At 51.2% G+C, this 15,948-nt stretch overlaps 1 protein-coding gene across 2 annotated transcripts in view; it reads left to right on the top strand.

Annotated features, from left to right (window-relative positions):
* Window positions 1–990: 990 nt before the first annotated feature.
* BEND3 (BEN domain containing 3) overlaps window positions 991–15,948 on the top strand; it is a 49,497-nt gene continuing 34,539 nt past the window's right edge. Inside the window, exon 1 of one of the 2 annotated variants that reach the window (XM_054493000.2) lies at window positions 991–1,416. The gene's annotated coding sequence lies outside the window, so the exon portion shown is untranslated. Of the gene's footprint in view, window positions 1,417–3,824; window positions 4,099–15,948 lie in introns of those variants that run through there. The other variant, XM_063666485.1, reaches the window with a different exon arrangement.

Genomic DNA, 15,948 nt, shown 5'->3' with positions numbered 1-15,948 from the left:
CAACATATGCCTTCTTTTAAAAATCTATTCTACCTATTGACTGAGCGCGCAGGGCCGTGCCACATGGTCCTCCCTTGCAGCCAGTCAGCTGTGAGCAGCAGATGGGATCATTTGCATTTTTCTTTTTATACTTTCTTTGATCGGCAAATTAAAGGATTTTTCTTAAATTTACATTCTCATTGTTTGCCTAAAATACAAACGTGGCTAAACTGTTGAATTGGGCTTCCCTGACTCTCACCCAGCACCTTCCCCTCCCCCCACCCAGCCACTGAGACTTGAGAAAATACCCGAGGGGTAGATTTCGTATTTATCAACTGGGAATCTACAGTCCAAGAGTTAGGAGTAGACAGAATCATCCTTTATTGAGTTGGTGACTCGTGTTTTTCTATTTTAGGCGCTCGGCGCAGACAGCCCGTGGGTTTGTGTTTGTGGGGTGTGTGTCTGTGAGCGCGGGCGCTTCCGAAGCTCTCGCTCCGCAGCCTCACACCCCAGAACTTCGGGTTGCAAGTAGCAGGCAAGATTTTAGCTCTGAGGCTCACAACAGAGGGCGGCCACCGTGCAGGGGGAGTGGCCAGAGCCAGCTTTTCCCAGCGCCAGGGTCGCTCTCCCGGGTCCCGCCGGACTCCATGCCGCCCCGCGGGGCCTCAGGAGCCACCCGGGCCCTCGCGCCCCAAGGTCTTTGTGCCGGTCGCGGCGCGGGAAGACCGGCCCCGGGGGCCTGGGCTGCGGCCCAAAAGACAAAAATGCGGGAGAGGCGTGGGCGCGAGGCGGGACAAGCTCCGCACAGTCGCCGTCCCGCAAGGGGCAAAAAAGTAGAAAAAGCCGTTGGGGCCAAACTCTCGGGTCTGAGAAACCACGTTTCCGAGGAAGGACTCGCGGTGGGAGGACACATGGGGTATACGGGACATTGTTCGCGGCGCCTGCCCGGCGCGCCGTGGGTGCGCGGCCGCCGCCCCCGCCCCGGGCAGCCAGCGCGGGCCCACGTGGAGCCACTGCGCCGGCCGAGCGCGCCGGGCCGCCTGGGTCCCCGGAGTGCGCGCCTGAGCTCCCCGCCGCGGCCGTTCACGCCCGAGCGCCGCCGCCGCCGGTCCCGCGTGTGCCCCGCTGAGGGGGAGGGGCGGGCCGGGGGTGGGGGCGGAGGGGTTGTGGTTCCACTGCAGCGGGGGCTCCTGTGTCCTTGTGCGGAAATGACACACGGAGTCCCGTCACGTCACGCGAGAGCGCAGCGCACGGACACACACAAAGAGAGGGGAAAATACACGGCGCTCGCCCGCCCGCCGCCCCCAGCGCCTCCCCGGGCCGCCCCGGCCAGGCCCTCCGCGCGCGGCCCCCACTCCCCGGCCCCGCGCCTTCCCCCCACGTGGCGCCCAAACTCGGCGCGGGCCCGCCCGGCAAAGTACAGAACTCGCGTCCCAGGTAAGTGCGGGGCGGATCAAGCCGGCCGCGCCGCGGCGGCAGCGTTGGCGGCTCCGGGGCGAGCGGCCGGGAGAGTGGCTGCAACATCCATGCCGGGGTGGGGGCGGGAGCAGGGGAGGGGACGCGGAGGGGGGCTGCTCCGAGCGCGCCCGCCGGTAGTAGCGCCCACCCCCACGCGGGCCGAGCCACCGGAGCGGGCGCCGGGCGCCCACGGGCTCGCCGCGCCCATTGTGTTGCGCGCCCCTTTGTGCCCGTTCGGAACGCGGCGGCTCCATGGCGTTCTGGGGAGCACGCGCGCCGCGCGGGGGCGGGGGGTTCGCGCGGTGGAACCGTCCGCGCCGCCGCCGCCGCCCGCCCCACTCGCGCCGCGCGCCGGCCCCGCACCCCCGCCGGGCGCCGCGATGGAGCGGCCGGGGCGGCCGGAAGGCTCTGCCGTACTCGCGGTGGCTTGGCGCTCGCGGTCGGCGGGGCTGTGGCGGGGCACTGCTCGGCGTGTGGAAGGGGGTGTCGGAGCGGGAGCAGGGGGCGGGGACTGCAGGGAGATGCCGGGCGGCGAGCGGGAGGCCGGGGTAGCCGCCGCTCGGAGGAACGAAGCCTCCGGAGGCTGCAAATGGAGCGAGGCCGGCCCGCGGCGGCGGCGGCCGGGAGCGGAGAGGGATGGGCCCCGCCGCCAGGGGGCGCAGCGTTCCCTTCCCGGCCGTTCCACGGCGATTCGCGGTTCCCGCTGCCCAGGAGCTGGAGGCGGGCCCGGCGCCTTGGGTGTGCACCCGGGCTGGCGCGAGGCCTGGCCGGCCGGCCGCAAACCTAAAGCCTGGGGCGCTCGCCGCTCCTCGTGACCGCTCCTTTCCCTCTCTATGATAAACGTGATTTCCCACGCATGCTTTGCCCTTGCCTCATCCGTGAGCTGTGCACCACCGATTTGGAGGCTCTTGTGTGCTTGTTTACCTACGTCTCCCTATGTAGATATTTTAAACAAGGTGTTTTTACAGAGATAAAAGTTGTATTGATTGGTCAGGTGGTCTTTCTGGAAGAATTCTGCGCGTAAAGGCTAACTGGACAAGAGTGCCGGGAGGAGCAAGGTTACACACTAGAGTTGGAAATGTGCAGTTCATCTCCTTAAAGTAACTTTTGAATGGTTGAATACAAATAGTAAACATGCCACAGGGCAGCGTGACATAGTGCCAGAAAGCTACGGTTGCAGGAAACTGAGGTAAGGAAGTGAGTCCTTCAGGCTAGCCAGGTATATAAACGGCCGGGATAGAGGACTTTCTCTTGTTACCCGCTCCCCACTTCCACTCTTGCAGTCTGTTTTTCTCTTTTTCTTTTAAACCATTCATCCCTAGGTTTTGGCTTTATACTACCATACAAGAGCCTGTCAAGCTTCCCTGGGTACTGGGACTTGGGCAAGATTTTTTATCTCCCTCACAGTTTCACATCCCCAGCCTCTAACCCAGTGTCTCATAACTTAGTAGGCATTCAGTGCGTATTTCCTAAATGAATGGAGAGAGCCTCTTGGATTCTAGAGGAAAGATGGAGCCAGAGCAGCCAGTTGCTGCTGCTGGGTTAGCTGGTGTCTGTGTGGCCCTTGAAATCTGTCACATAAACCTCCTGTCATGGAACATGAGTGTTTTTTTTTGTTTTTTTTTTTGAGACGGAGTCTCCTCTGTCACCCGGGCTGGAGTGCAGTGGCTCGATCTCTGCTCACTGCAACGTCTGCCTCACGGGTTCAAGCGATTTTCCTGCCTCAGCCTCACGGAGTAGCAGAGATTACAGTCCATGTGCCACCATGCCTTGCTAATGTTTGTATTTGTAGTAGAGACGGAGTTTCACCATGTTGCCCAGGCTGGTTTCCAGACCTCAGGTGATCTGCCTGCCTGGCCTCCCAAAGTGTTGGGATCACAGGCATGAGCCACTGTGCTTTCTTTTTTTTTAGACGGAGTCTCGCTCTTTCACCAGGCTGTAGTGCAGTGGCGTGATCTCTTCTTGCTGCAACCTCCGCCTCCCAGGTTCAAGGGATTTTCCTGCCACAGCCTCCGGAGTAGCTGGGACTACAGGCGCGTGCCACCACTCCTGGCTAATTTTTTGTATTTTTAGTAGAGATGGGCTTTCACCGTGTTAGCCAGGATGGTCTCGATCTTCTGACCTCGTGATCCGCTCACCTCGGCCTCCCAAAATGTTGGGATTACAGGCGTGAGCCACCGCGCCCAGCCTTTCTTTTTTTTTTCTTGAGACAGAGTTTCGCTCTTGTTGCCCAGGCTGGATTGCAATGGCACGATCTCGGCTCACCTCAACCTCCGCCTCCTGGGTTCAAGTGATTCTCCTGCCTCAGCCTCCCAAGTAACTGGGATTATAGGCGCGCGCCACCACATCCGGCTACTTTTGTATTTTTAGTAGAGAGGAGATTTCTCCATGTTGGTCAGGCTGGTCTTGAACTCCCGACCTCAGGTCATTCGCCAGCCTCGGCCTCCCATAGTGCTGAGATTACAGGCGTGGACCACCGCGCCCAGCCTTTTTTTTTTTTTTTTTTTTTTTTGTTACCAGAGATGCCATCTTCTTGCTGAAGAACTAATATAACGGGAAAGTTTTATGTGATTCCGCCTACCTTCTCCATGCCCAGCAAGAAGACAGGCTGGTTAGGAACTGGCAGATGAGACAGTCAGCATCCCAACAATCTATTAAAAGGTGCCATATTGACACATTTTCTTTACATCCTCTCCCTTTGAGTTCTTTCTTGGCTCCTAAGCACCCCTGTGTGAGCAGAAGCATAGCAGAATGTCCAATAATTACAAAGAGAAAAATTGGAGTGAGCCCTGACACAGGTTTGATTAGGTGAAAATGTAATATCCTATATTAATGTCTCACCTACTACTTTTTAGCGCTGCCTAGAAAGTCCCTGGAAGCAATGAGAAAGAAAACAGCATGTTTATATGAATTGTATTGACACCATGATGAAAAGTTTAAATACCTCAAATTGTATAATGTAGAACCATAAAGTGTGAAGGTTGCTAGCCAACCAGCAAAAATGATTTGGTGTTTGTATATGGGAGGCTGGGATGTAGTGTTTTTTTCCTGGTGCTTAATTTTTTTTTTTTTGAGACAGAGTCTCACTCTGTTGCCCAGGCTGGAGTGCAGTGGCACAATCTCGGCCCACTGCAACGTCCATCTCCTGGGTTCAAGTGATTCTCCTGCCTCAGCCTCCCAAGTAACTGGGATTACAGGTGCGTGCCACCACGCCCATCTAATTTTTGTATTTTTAGTAGAGATGGGGTTTCACCATATTGGCCAGGCTGGCCTTGAACTCTTGACCTCAAGTGATCCACCTGCCTCAGCCTCCCAAAGTGTTAGGATTACAGGCGTGAGCCATCGTGCCTGGCCTGGTGCTTAATTTTGGTGTTAAGTGATAGATTTTGGTTGCTAACCTAATTGCATTGTTTCCATCATTGGCTAAGGTAAGCTTGGGGAATTAATTGTAGAATCAATCTTTGGAATGGGAAACCTATTCTGTATCTTTTTAGTGGTGTTTATAGGGATGTGTATGTGTGTTATCTTTCTCTTTTTTTTTTTTCTGAGATGCAGTCTCACTCTTGTCACCCAGGCTAGAATGCAGTGGCACAATCTCAGCTCAGTGCATCCTACACCTCCTGGATTCAAGTGATTCTCCTGCCTCATCCTCCCGAGTAACTGGGATCACAGGCATGCACTACCATACCTGGCTAATTTTTGTATTTTTAGTAGAGACGGGGTTTCACCATGTTGGCCAGGCTGGTCTCAAACTCCTGACCTTAGGTGATCTGCCCACCTTGGCCTCCCAAAGTGCTGAGATTACAGGCGTGAGTCACCATGCCTAGCCTACATGTGTTATCTTTCATAGAATGATACACTCCCAGAAAGTCAGTTTTACTCTGGGAATTTTTAAGACAGGGTTTCTCTCTTTCACCCAACCTGGAGTGCAGTGGCACAGTCTAGGCCCATTGCAACCACTGACTCTCGGGCTCAAGCAATCCTCCCACCTCAGCCTCTCAAGTAGCTGGGCCTACAGGTACGCACCACCACACCTGGCTAATTTTTTATATTTTTAGTAGATACAGGGTTTCACCATGTTGGCCAGGCTGGTCTCGAACTCCTGAGCTCAAGTGATCTACTTATGTTGGCCTCCCAAAGTGCTGGGATTGCAGGTGTGAGCCACCGCCTGACCGGGATAAATTTTTAAAATGAAACTTAAATGACTGGGTGCAGTGGCTCATACCTGTAGTTCCAGCACTTTGGGAGGCCGAGGCGGGTGGATCACCTGAGGTCAGGAGCTCCAGACCAGCCTGGCCAACGTGGTGAAACCTTGTATCTACTAAAAATACAAAAATTAGCCAGGTGTGGTGGTGGGTAATCCCAGCTACTCGGGAGGCTGAAGCAGGAGAATCACTTGAACCTGGAAGGAGGAGGATGCAGTGAGCCAAGATCATGCCACACTGCACTCCAGCCTAGGTGACAGAACAAGACGCTGTCTCAAAAAGAAAAGAAAAAGAAATAAAGTCACACACAAAAAACTGTGCTAAAAACTTATTTTTTTGGTGCTTTGTATCACCTTGCTCTGACAGTGTCTTTCCTTCTCCAAATTTGATAATGCTCTTCTTCCGCTTCTGATACATCAGTATTTCTTGCAACATCATTGTTTCAACCCAGAGCTCTTGTGGTTTCTGGGATTAGCTGCCACAAGTTCCCCACACATGCCAAACTAAGAGCTCTCCATGCCAGTATCAGCCCTCAGTGTTAAACATGAGAGGGGCTGTTTTAAGAGGGGCAGTGAATGCTTGGCATGTTAGTCTCTGAATTTAGTATGAAAACCACTTTTACAAACTATTGTTTTAGAGCTGAAGTTTTCTCAGCAGGTCACCTGATACTATGCTCTCCCTCCATTTTTTGTAAGACAGAGTCTGGCTGTGTTGACCAGGCTGATCTTGAACTCCTGGGCTCAAGCAATGCTTCCGCCTGAGCCTCTTGAGTAGCTGGGACTATGGGTGCACACCACTGTGCCCAGCTTCCTTTTTTTTTTTTTTGAGTCAGGGTCTCACTCTGTCACCCAGGATGGAGTGCAGTGGCACGATCACAGCTCACTGCAGCTTCAACCTTCTGGGCTCAAACAGTCCTCCCACTTCAGCCTCCCAGGTGGCTGGAACTACAGGCCTGTGCCACCAAGTCTGGCTAATTTTTTTGAGACGGAGTTTTGCCCTTGTTGCCCAGGCTGGAGTGCAATGGCATGATCCCGGCTCACTGCAACCACTGCCTCCCAGGTTCAAGCAATTCTCCTGCCTCAGCCTCCTGAGTAGCTGGGATTTCAGGTGTCCGCCACTACACCTGGCTAATTTTTGTATTTTTAGTAGAGACGCGGTTTCTCCGTGTTTGCCAGGCTGGTCTCAAACTCCTGACCGCAAGTGATCTGCCCGCCTCAGCCTCCCAAAGTGCTGGGGCTACAGGCGTGAGCCACCATGCCGGCAATTTTTTGGTATTTTTTATAGAGATGGGGATTCACCGTATTGCCCAGGCTGGTCTCAAACTCCGGGAGTCAAGTGTTCCAACTGTCTTTGGCTGAGATTACAGGTGTGAGCCACTATGCCTGCCCCACCTTGGTTTTTGTTTTTTGTTTTTTGTTTTTTTTTTTGAGACAGAGTCTTGCTCTGTCACCCAGGCTGGAGTGCAACGGCACTGTCTCAGCTCACTGGACCCTCCACCTCCCAGGTTCAAGGATTCTTTTGCCTCAGCCTCCTAAATTGCTGGGATTACAGGCCCGCGCCACCATACCCAGCTAATTTTTGTATTTTTAGTAGAGACGGGGTTTTGTCATGTTGGCCAGGCTGGTCTCTCAACCTCAGGTGATCTGCCCACCTCGGCCTCCCAAAGTGATGGGATTACAGGCATGAGCCACCACGCCTAGACCGCCCCCCGCCCCCCGCAATTTTTAATCCAAGTTGAAACATGTATTTAAAGTCAGCCCTCTTGGGTGGATGTGGTGGCTCATACCTGTAGTCCCAGCACTTTGGGAGGCTGAGGTGGGTGGATCTCTTGAAGCCAGGAGTTCGAGACCAGCCTGGACAACATGGCGAAACCCCATCTCTACTGAAAAATACAAAAATTAGCCAGGTGTGGTGGCACATGACTGTAGTCCCAGCTACTTGGGAGGCTGAGACAGGAGAATTGCTTGAACCCGGGATGCAGAGTTGCAGAGAGCCGAGGTCGCATCACTGCACTCCATCCTGGGCAGCAGAGCGAGACTCCGTCTCAATCAGTCAATCAATCGCCCTCTTAATTTTTTTTTCTACCTATGGCCACCTCTCCTCTTGTCTGATTTTCAGTTACTTCTGACTAGTGAAACACAGTTGCATCAGTATCAGGGCATTGATTGCTCAATTGAATAAGTCATTTACTGGCCTTTTCTTGTATGTTAGGGGCTGTTTTGGTTTGAGCATGGAGCTAGCAGAGCGAAGGACCGAGGCTTGCTTAGGATTGGGGGTGCAGTATACACCCGACTGTCACGAACCCTAATTAGCTTGTGTGGTCACAAGATAAAACACTTGAAAAAATGGGAAGTGCAGCGGAAACTCAGCTTATACCTCCTAGGAAAATTAGTCACCGTTGTGCAGTCAGTCACATGGCTGGATGCTGGAATGTGCGGTCCCTCCTTCCACTTTGAGCCTCAGCTTCTGCATGCCAAGATTAATACGCAGAGTCTCCTGTGGGCCATGTGAGGAGGTAGCCCTCCACGAGGTTGGGGAGAATGTAAGTGGAACTTCTTAGCTGAGGAAGATGGCACATTTACTCAAGACTCAGAAAGACGCAAGCAATCAGAGATTAAGACGCCGAATCACAGGCGCGCGGGCAGGGTTGTGCAGCCGTGCTTGGCTGCATGCGGAGGATGAGGTTGTGCTCTGACTGAATAAGGAAGGCAGCTACAATTACAGCTTTAGAAAAACTCGGGAAAATTGCCCTGGTTTTGTGAGGACTGGTATTTTTCAAACTGCATTTGCAGATGTGCCTAAAAATAAAAACAAATTGCAAACATGTCCTGCAAGTCCCTTGGGCAGGATGCCACTGCCAAGGGGGCTGGGTCCTGAGAGCCTCGAGGCTCCCAGCCAGTCCTGTGAACCCAGAGACCCGCGGCACCAGAGTGGATGGCATGGGAACATTCCTCCTGTCCTCAGGGAGAGCATTTTATTTGGTTTCATCCCCCTCCCTCCAGTTTCTATATTTCATTGGAAAGAAAAGTTACTAAACCTTTTTAATCTTTTAAGCCATTTTATTTAATTTGCAGTTCTTAAAAATTCACTATTAAAATGCACTTTAGGCTGGGCGGGATGGCTCACACCTGTAATCCCAGAACTTTGGGAGGCCGAGGCAGGTCGATCACTTGAGGCCAGGAGTTCAAGGCCAGCCTGGCCAACATGGTAAAACCCTATCTCTACTGAAAATAAAGAAATTAATCGGGCATGGTGGCGCATGCCTGTAATCCCAGCTACTTGGGAGGCTGAGGCAGGAGAATCGCTTGAACCCAGGAGGCAAAGGTTGCAGTGAGCCGAGATCGTGCCACTGCACTCCAGCCTGGGCGACAGAATGAGACTTTGCCTCAAAAAAATAAAAAAATAAAATGCACTTTAAACATCTTTTCCTTAAAAAAAAAAAAAAAAAAAAACAAGCTTTATAATAGGTAACATTGAGTGCTATGTGTCAGACACTTTCTCCTTTGTAATTTTCACAAAAACTTTTTGAGGTGAGGTAGATGTGTCCAGTTCCTATTACAGAATACAGCTTGGATGGGTAGGTAAACAGCCGGCCTGGTGTTAGATGCTAAATATTTTAACTGGGTTAAAAAACCTTTTTGGGCTAGGCACAGTGGCTCATACCTGTAATCTCAGCACTTTGGGAGGCCGAGGCGGGTGGATCAGCTGAGGTCAGGAGTTCGAGACCAGCCAGGCCAACATGGTGAAACCCTGTCTCTACTAAAAAAATTAGCCGGGTGTGGTGGTGCATGCCTATAATCCCAGATACTTGGGAGGCTGAGGCAGGAGAATCACTTGAACCGGGGAGGCAGAGGTTGCAGTGAGCCGAAATTGCGCCACTGCACTCCAATCTGGGCGACAGAGCGAGACTCCGTCTCAAAAAAAAAAAAAAGCTGTCTTTGAAAACTGGGCTGGGTTAAGGGCCAGGTGTGGTGGCTTACACCTGAAATCCCAGCACTTTGGGAGGCTGAGGCAGGAGGGTTGCTGGAAGCCCGGAGTTTGAGACCAGTTTGGGCAACACCTGGAGATCCTGTCTCTACAAAAAATAAAAAATTAGCTGGGTGTGGTGGCGTGCACCTGTAGTCCTAGCTACTCACAGGCTGAGATGGGAGAATCATCTGAGCCCAGGAGTTCAAGGCTACAGTGAGCTCTGATCATACTACTGCACTCTGCCTGGGTAACAGAGCAAGACCCCCATCTCTGGGGAAAAAAAAAGAAAAGAAAAAACTGGATTAAAAGCCAGGGTTTCATGCAGTTCCATCTGACTCCAAAGTTTAGTAGAGAATTCCATTTTTGGGGGGGGGGGGTCACCTGCACTAGTTCCTGCCTTGGTCACAGGCTGGCCCATCTGGCTAGTTGACTTGCTCATGCACCTGCACCCAGCTCACAGCTCAGCAGGAAGAGGGAAAGAAAGCTGGGAGGTCATGGCCCATTCCTCAGTCCCAGCTTCCTTGGAAGGCTGGAATGAAGCTCTCATGCCGGGAGTCTCCTGAAGTCCTTCCTGCTCCTTGGTCTCAGCTGCATCCCTCGGGTGGCACAAATGCACCCCCATCCCCGCCCCGTTCCCTATCTGCACAAGAAGCAGTGCTTGTGGGGACTGTGTGGGTTGACATACGTAACACTTAGAACATGGAGCCTGTGCCACACGAATACTAACTACTGTCCCCCTGTTCTAGGTTTAATTTTTAGAAGTCAGTGTCACCTGTAGCAGAGAAGTTCCTTGAAATCAAATCAGACATATGGCAATTGTGAAAAGATTGAAGTAAGGTTTAGGTCTTGGTTAAATTTTTAAAATCCTTGAGTTTGTTTTGTTAATGACTGAGCATATTCTCTCCACTTTTGTGTGTGGCAGGGGCCACACAGCCACCACCATCCCTATTGTCTCAGGTTCCAATCACATTCCTGTTCTGGGGCCCACATTCTCAAGGGAATCTTCTGGTAGTGAGAGTTTGCTTCAGTTTACATCTGGAAACAGCTCTTAGGGGTAAGGGGAATTTGCCCCTGAGTGGCATGAGGTCAGCGCTGCTGGGGCTGGGTCTTCCCGGACTGGCACCTCAGCGCAGTGGCGAGGACATCTCTGATCTAGCAGGGTAAAATCCGGAGTCAGCTGGCTGGAATTTGAACCTCCAGGTTGCAGGAAGCCCAAGTACTTCCCATTTCTGGGCCTGCTGCTTGGCCTGTGTGACTCCCCAGCCCACAGGCCTCTGGCAGCTCTGATTAGGCTCACGCTGCTGTCACAAAAGACCTGGTCTGTCTGCTCTCTCCACAGCAACCGACTATTCAAAAGAACTTGATAGAAAGGTACCCCGGGCCACTCCCAGCCGCCTGTGGGTTCACTAGAGAATGTCCTTTTGGAAATCTATGGGCTGGGCAGGGAAAAGGCCAGTGATCCTGATCAATTGCCCCCTGCTTAGAAGACCATGTCATCTCCCATCCCAGTTCTTTTTTTTTTTTTTTTTTCTTTTTTGAGACGGAGTCTTTTCCTATCTCCCAGACTGGAGTGCAGTGGCACGATCTCGGCTCACTGCAACCTCCGTCTCCCAGGTTCAGGCGATTCTCCTGCCTCAGCCTCCCGAGTAGCTGGGACTATAGGTGGGTGCCTCCACGCCCAGCTAATTTTTGTATTTTTAGTAGAGACGGGGTTTCACCATGTTGGCCAGGATGGTCTCCATCTCTTGACCTCGTAATCCGCCTGGCTCAGCCTCCCAAAATGCTGGGATTACAGGTGTGAGCCACTGCGCCCAGCCGACAGTGGACTTTTTAACCAAATATCTTTTCGTGCTTGCTGATTTTTGTTCTGTGTGCATGTACAGTCGGCCCCGCCACATCTGCAGGTTCATCGAACTGCAGGTAGAAAATATTCCAGAAGCTGGAGCTGGACACAGTGGCTCACGCCTCTAATCCTAGCACTTTGGGAGGTCGAAGTGGGTGGATTGCTTGAGCCCCAGAGTTTGAGACCAGCTTGGGCAATGTAGGGAGGCCCGTCTCTACAAAATAAAAAACTAGCTGCATGTGGTGGCACATGCCTGTGGTCCCAGCTACTTGGGAGGCTGAGGTGGGAGGATGGCTTGAGTCCAGTAGGTTAAGGCTGCAGTAAGCCACGATCATACCACTGCACTCCAGCCTGGGTGACAGAACCCATCTTAAAAAAAAAAAAAAAAAAATCCAAAAGAAAAACCAGTAAAAAACTACACCAAGAAAAAACTATACACTATAACCACTATTTATATACCACTTACATTGTATTATTATAAGTAATCTGGAGGTGATTTAAAGTATCCTGGAGGGTGTACATAGGTTACATGCAAATATTACGCTATTTTTTATCAGGGACTTGAACATCTGTGGATTTGGGTGTCACTGGGAGTCTTGGAACCAACCCCCTGAGGATACTAAGGCATGACTATATTACCTGATAAAAAATGGGGAAAAGCCACATTATGTATCTTCCCTCTTAAAATGAACTCTAAAAAGATGAAGTGTCCTGTAATGTGTAACTCTTTCCAGCCTTTCTATCTCTTTGTGGTGTGGTTCTTCCTAAGCAGCAGTGGATGGTTCTCACTTCTCTGCCTTTTCCTTGCCTTTCTTCACAGCCTTTCTTCCCTCCTCAGTGTCCCTTCCACTCAAGCCAGGTGCATGCTGGTAGTCAGGATTCAGATTCATCCGGATTCCAGCATGAAGCATAGAAGTAGCCCTAAGCCCTGCAAGTTACTGGATTTATGTAGCTGATTTAAACAACTTATCCATTGTAATTTGATATTTGAGTGGCTAAAGCATCTTGTTATTTCTGAACATTTGGGATTATCCTCTTTTTTGTGCTTTTTGTAAACTGAAGGCTTTTCTGATGACCTTCTAATCTTTCTTTCACCCACGTGCCCTGAATGGAAGATTGAACAGTGCCTATCTCTCTCTGTGCAGAAGGATAGAGACTAGTAGGCATTTAAATAAAATTATATATATTCCTGTGAGCTCTGCAACATTTAAAACCTTTCTGTACCAATGACAGTCATTTTGCCTGGGGCTTCCTAGGCTATTTGTTTAAGAAAAACACAGGAGCATTTTCACTTATTAAATTAACCACCGGAGATTGGTCTTGTTTGGGAGTTGCTCTCTCATGTCTTGAAACCTGTGGTATTTTAACCCCAGGCAGCTGCAAGCTTCATGGGTCTCATGGACACACGTCTCCTTCTTTTGTTTAAACTTCCCCTTGGCTTGGTCAAGGGCTTCTCTCTTCTTCTTTTTTCTTTCTTTTTTGAGACGGAGTCTTGCTCTGTCGCCCAGGCTGGAGTGCAGTGGCACGATCTCGGCTCACTGCAAGCTCCGCCTCCCTGGTTCATGCCATTCTCCTCCCTCAGCCTCCTGAGTAGCTGGGACTACGGGCGCCTGCCACCATGCCTGGCTAATTTTTTTTTGTATTTTTTTTTTAGTAGAGATGGGGTTTCACCGTGTTAGCCAGGATGGTCTCCATCTCCTGACCTCGTGATCCGCCCGCCTCATCCTCCCAAAGTGCTGGGATTACAGGTGTGAGCCACCACGCCCGGCCTGATCTTTTTTCTTTGTTTTTTCTTTCTTTCTTTTTTTTTTTTTTTTGAGACAGAGTTTCGCTCTTGTTGCCCAGCCTGGTGTTGAATGGCGCGATCTCGGCTCCTCGCAACCTCCGCCTCCTGGGTTGAAGCGATTCTCCTGCCTCAGCCTCCTGAGTAGCTGGGATTACAGGCATCGCCACCGCGCCCGGCTAATTTTGTATTTTTAGTAGAGATGGGGTTTCTCCATGTTGGTCAGGCTGGTCTCCAACTCCCATCCTCAGGTGATCCACCCGCCTCGGCCTCCCAAAGTGCTGGGATTACAGGCGTAAGCCACCGTGCCTGGCCTCTTTTTTCTTTTTCTTTTTTCCTAGGGTTAGCTCAGCTGTCTGAGGGACATAGAACAGACATCCCTTGGGGAGAAAGTTGATTTTGGGGAACGTGTGGATGTGTTGACTGTCCCATAATTTGAGGTTTGTGGTGGGAGGCATGAGAACGTTTTGAAAGTGAGAATGTCAGAATGAGAAGTTCTCCAGAGTCCAGAAGGCAAAGGGAATGCTCACAGCAGCCTTTAGGAGGCGGGTGCTGTGGTAGTTGGGTAGTTGTGGCAGCGCCTACGTAGCCTATAGTCCGGCAGGCAAGAGGAATGTCTGTGGCATGCTAGGCATCTGGGTGCTGGGTGTCCACCCAGGAGGAGCAGAGCTTGTGACCCTCATCTGGGCAGGTGACCAGGAAATGGAGGTAGCAGTGTGCTCCCCATCCCCTTTCTGCCCAGCTGCGACGTTGTTGATGTGCTGTCCCTGCGTCAGCTGGGGATGCAGGGAGTGGCCTACACATCCCTCTTGTAGAAGCTTTTCTGTATTATGGGATGGAGTCTGTTTCTACGCACGGAGCAGACTGACTTTCCAGAGTGCTAATGGAGGCAGAAGGAGACGTGGTTTCCTGGTGCTGTTGGACAGAGGGACTCAAATCTGGAAACAGGCCCATGGTTCATCAGAGGATAATAATAGAGTGAAGACTCTATTATTTCCTCCCTGGCTGGCTGAGGGAAGGCACAGAAAGACTCAATTTGAATCCAGGTTCTGCCACTCAGTGATGTGACACTGGAGAAGTTATCTGTCCTGGGTTTCTCTATTTGTTGAAATTGGAACTAAAATAGCTCAGGGTGAGGCACACACATGCAGTGGCCAGCCCAGTGCCTGGCGTGAAGTTGGTGGGCTGCAGATGTTACAGGGGATGCTTACCTCACTCCCCACTGCGCAAGCCAGGGGCAGGCGCGAGGTTTCCAGGCCTTGCAAATGGGAAATTCCCCAGCTTCTTAATGAGCGAAGCTGATTTGCTGGCCTGGAGGGAAGGGGCCCACCATGCTGTGTTCTGGGCTACTTCTGGGCTAACCTAGCATCTGTCACTAGTCTATAAATGGACACGGAAGTGTTTTCCAAAGCACAGGCACTTGGTGTCTTGAATGCCCAGGCAGCCACACCAGCACCCCTTCCTCCCACCTCAGCTGCATGAGGCCCCTGGGGTCTCTGCCCACTGCAGGTGGCTGAGATGTGTGCTCTTCCTTCATCACTTTCTAGGGGCTCAAAATTCAGAGGCCAAATTGCCTGCTGTAGGGTCACATGGTGGTGGTTCAGAAAATAGCCTCCTTCCAACCCCACTGGAAACAAGGAAAAATAAAAAAACAGAAAATAGGCTTTCTGCTCACCAAACCACATTCCCAGCAGGCTCCATGTGGCAGCCTGGACTCCAGCCCTGCACTGCTCCCTATGTGATGGGCCTGCCAGAGACACATGGTTGGGCGAATATAATGGCAGATAAATATACTGCCCTTCTCAACCACCCATGGCCCTGTCTGCTGTGTTCTCTCATCGACACCTGTTTTGTTTTGTTCTAGTATTTGCCCATCCTTTTAATGCTTTCCACTTACTAGAATCTTTGACTCTTTGCAATTTTTCTTTCACCATGACCCTTTTCCTCCCCAAATATACCAACCGCTGTCTCCTCCCTCTCTGCCTTTTCTCTGCCAAATGTAATTTGTTTTGTAAAGTATGTCCGCCTCTGACAGTCATCATTTCGCCCCATCTGTTCTGCATCTCAGAACTCCCCTTGATTGTCAGGAATGGGTTATGTGACCATGGCAGTTTCCAAGGGCAGGGGCATTCAGGTGACCTGCAGTGTGTTTCCTTGAGAGGCCTCCTACCAGGCTGGGAATCCGGTCTTGAATTTCTGCCTGGCATTGTCCAGCCTTCCTAGCCACTCAGAGACACCCAGCTCAGATAATAGTGATCCAAAGTGAGGTGTAGTTCCTTGAAATACAGTGGAAGGAGTTGCTAAAATTTACCTCTGGTAAATAGTTCTCGGACCCTTGAAGCTGACTTATTATTTGTTTTCTGTCAATATCACCCTGTATGTAATGTTTTTTCGGTAGGAGATGGCTTGGTGAGTAGGAATTATTTTCACTTTCAAATAAATCTCATTTTGGTTTTCATTCCTCTGAAAATTAGCAATACAGGGATGAAAAGAATTATGCCTGTCTTGCACTATTGTGCACTGTTCTTGCACTAAAAATAGTGCTTCACATCATAAGCACTGTATGTGTTGCCATTATTAGTAACCTTTGCAGTGATGATTGTGCTCATGGATCACCCAGACACACTCTCCCTCTTGCTGCCATCCCCGCCCCATTCACCCATCTAAAACAGGTGCTGTATGTCAAACACACACCTTTCTGTGGCCACTCC

This window comes from Pongo pygmaeus, chromosome 5, assembly GCF_028885625.2.
Source record: "Pongo pygmaeus isolate AG05252 chromosome 5, NHGRI_mPonPyg2-v2.0_pri, whole genome shotgun sequence".
NCBI lineage: Eukaryota > Metazoa > Chordata > Mammalia > Primates > Hominidae > Pongo > Pongo pygmaeus.
Note: the sequence above shows the minus strand (reverse complement) of the source record. Positions and strands in the feature narration are given on the sequence as shown.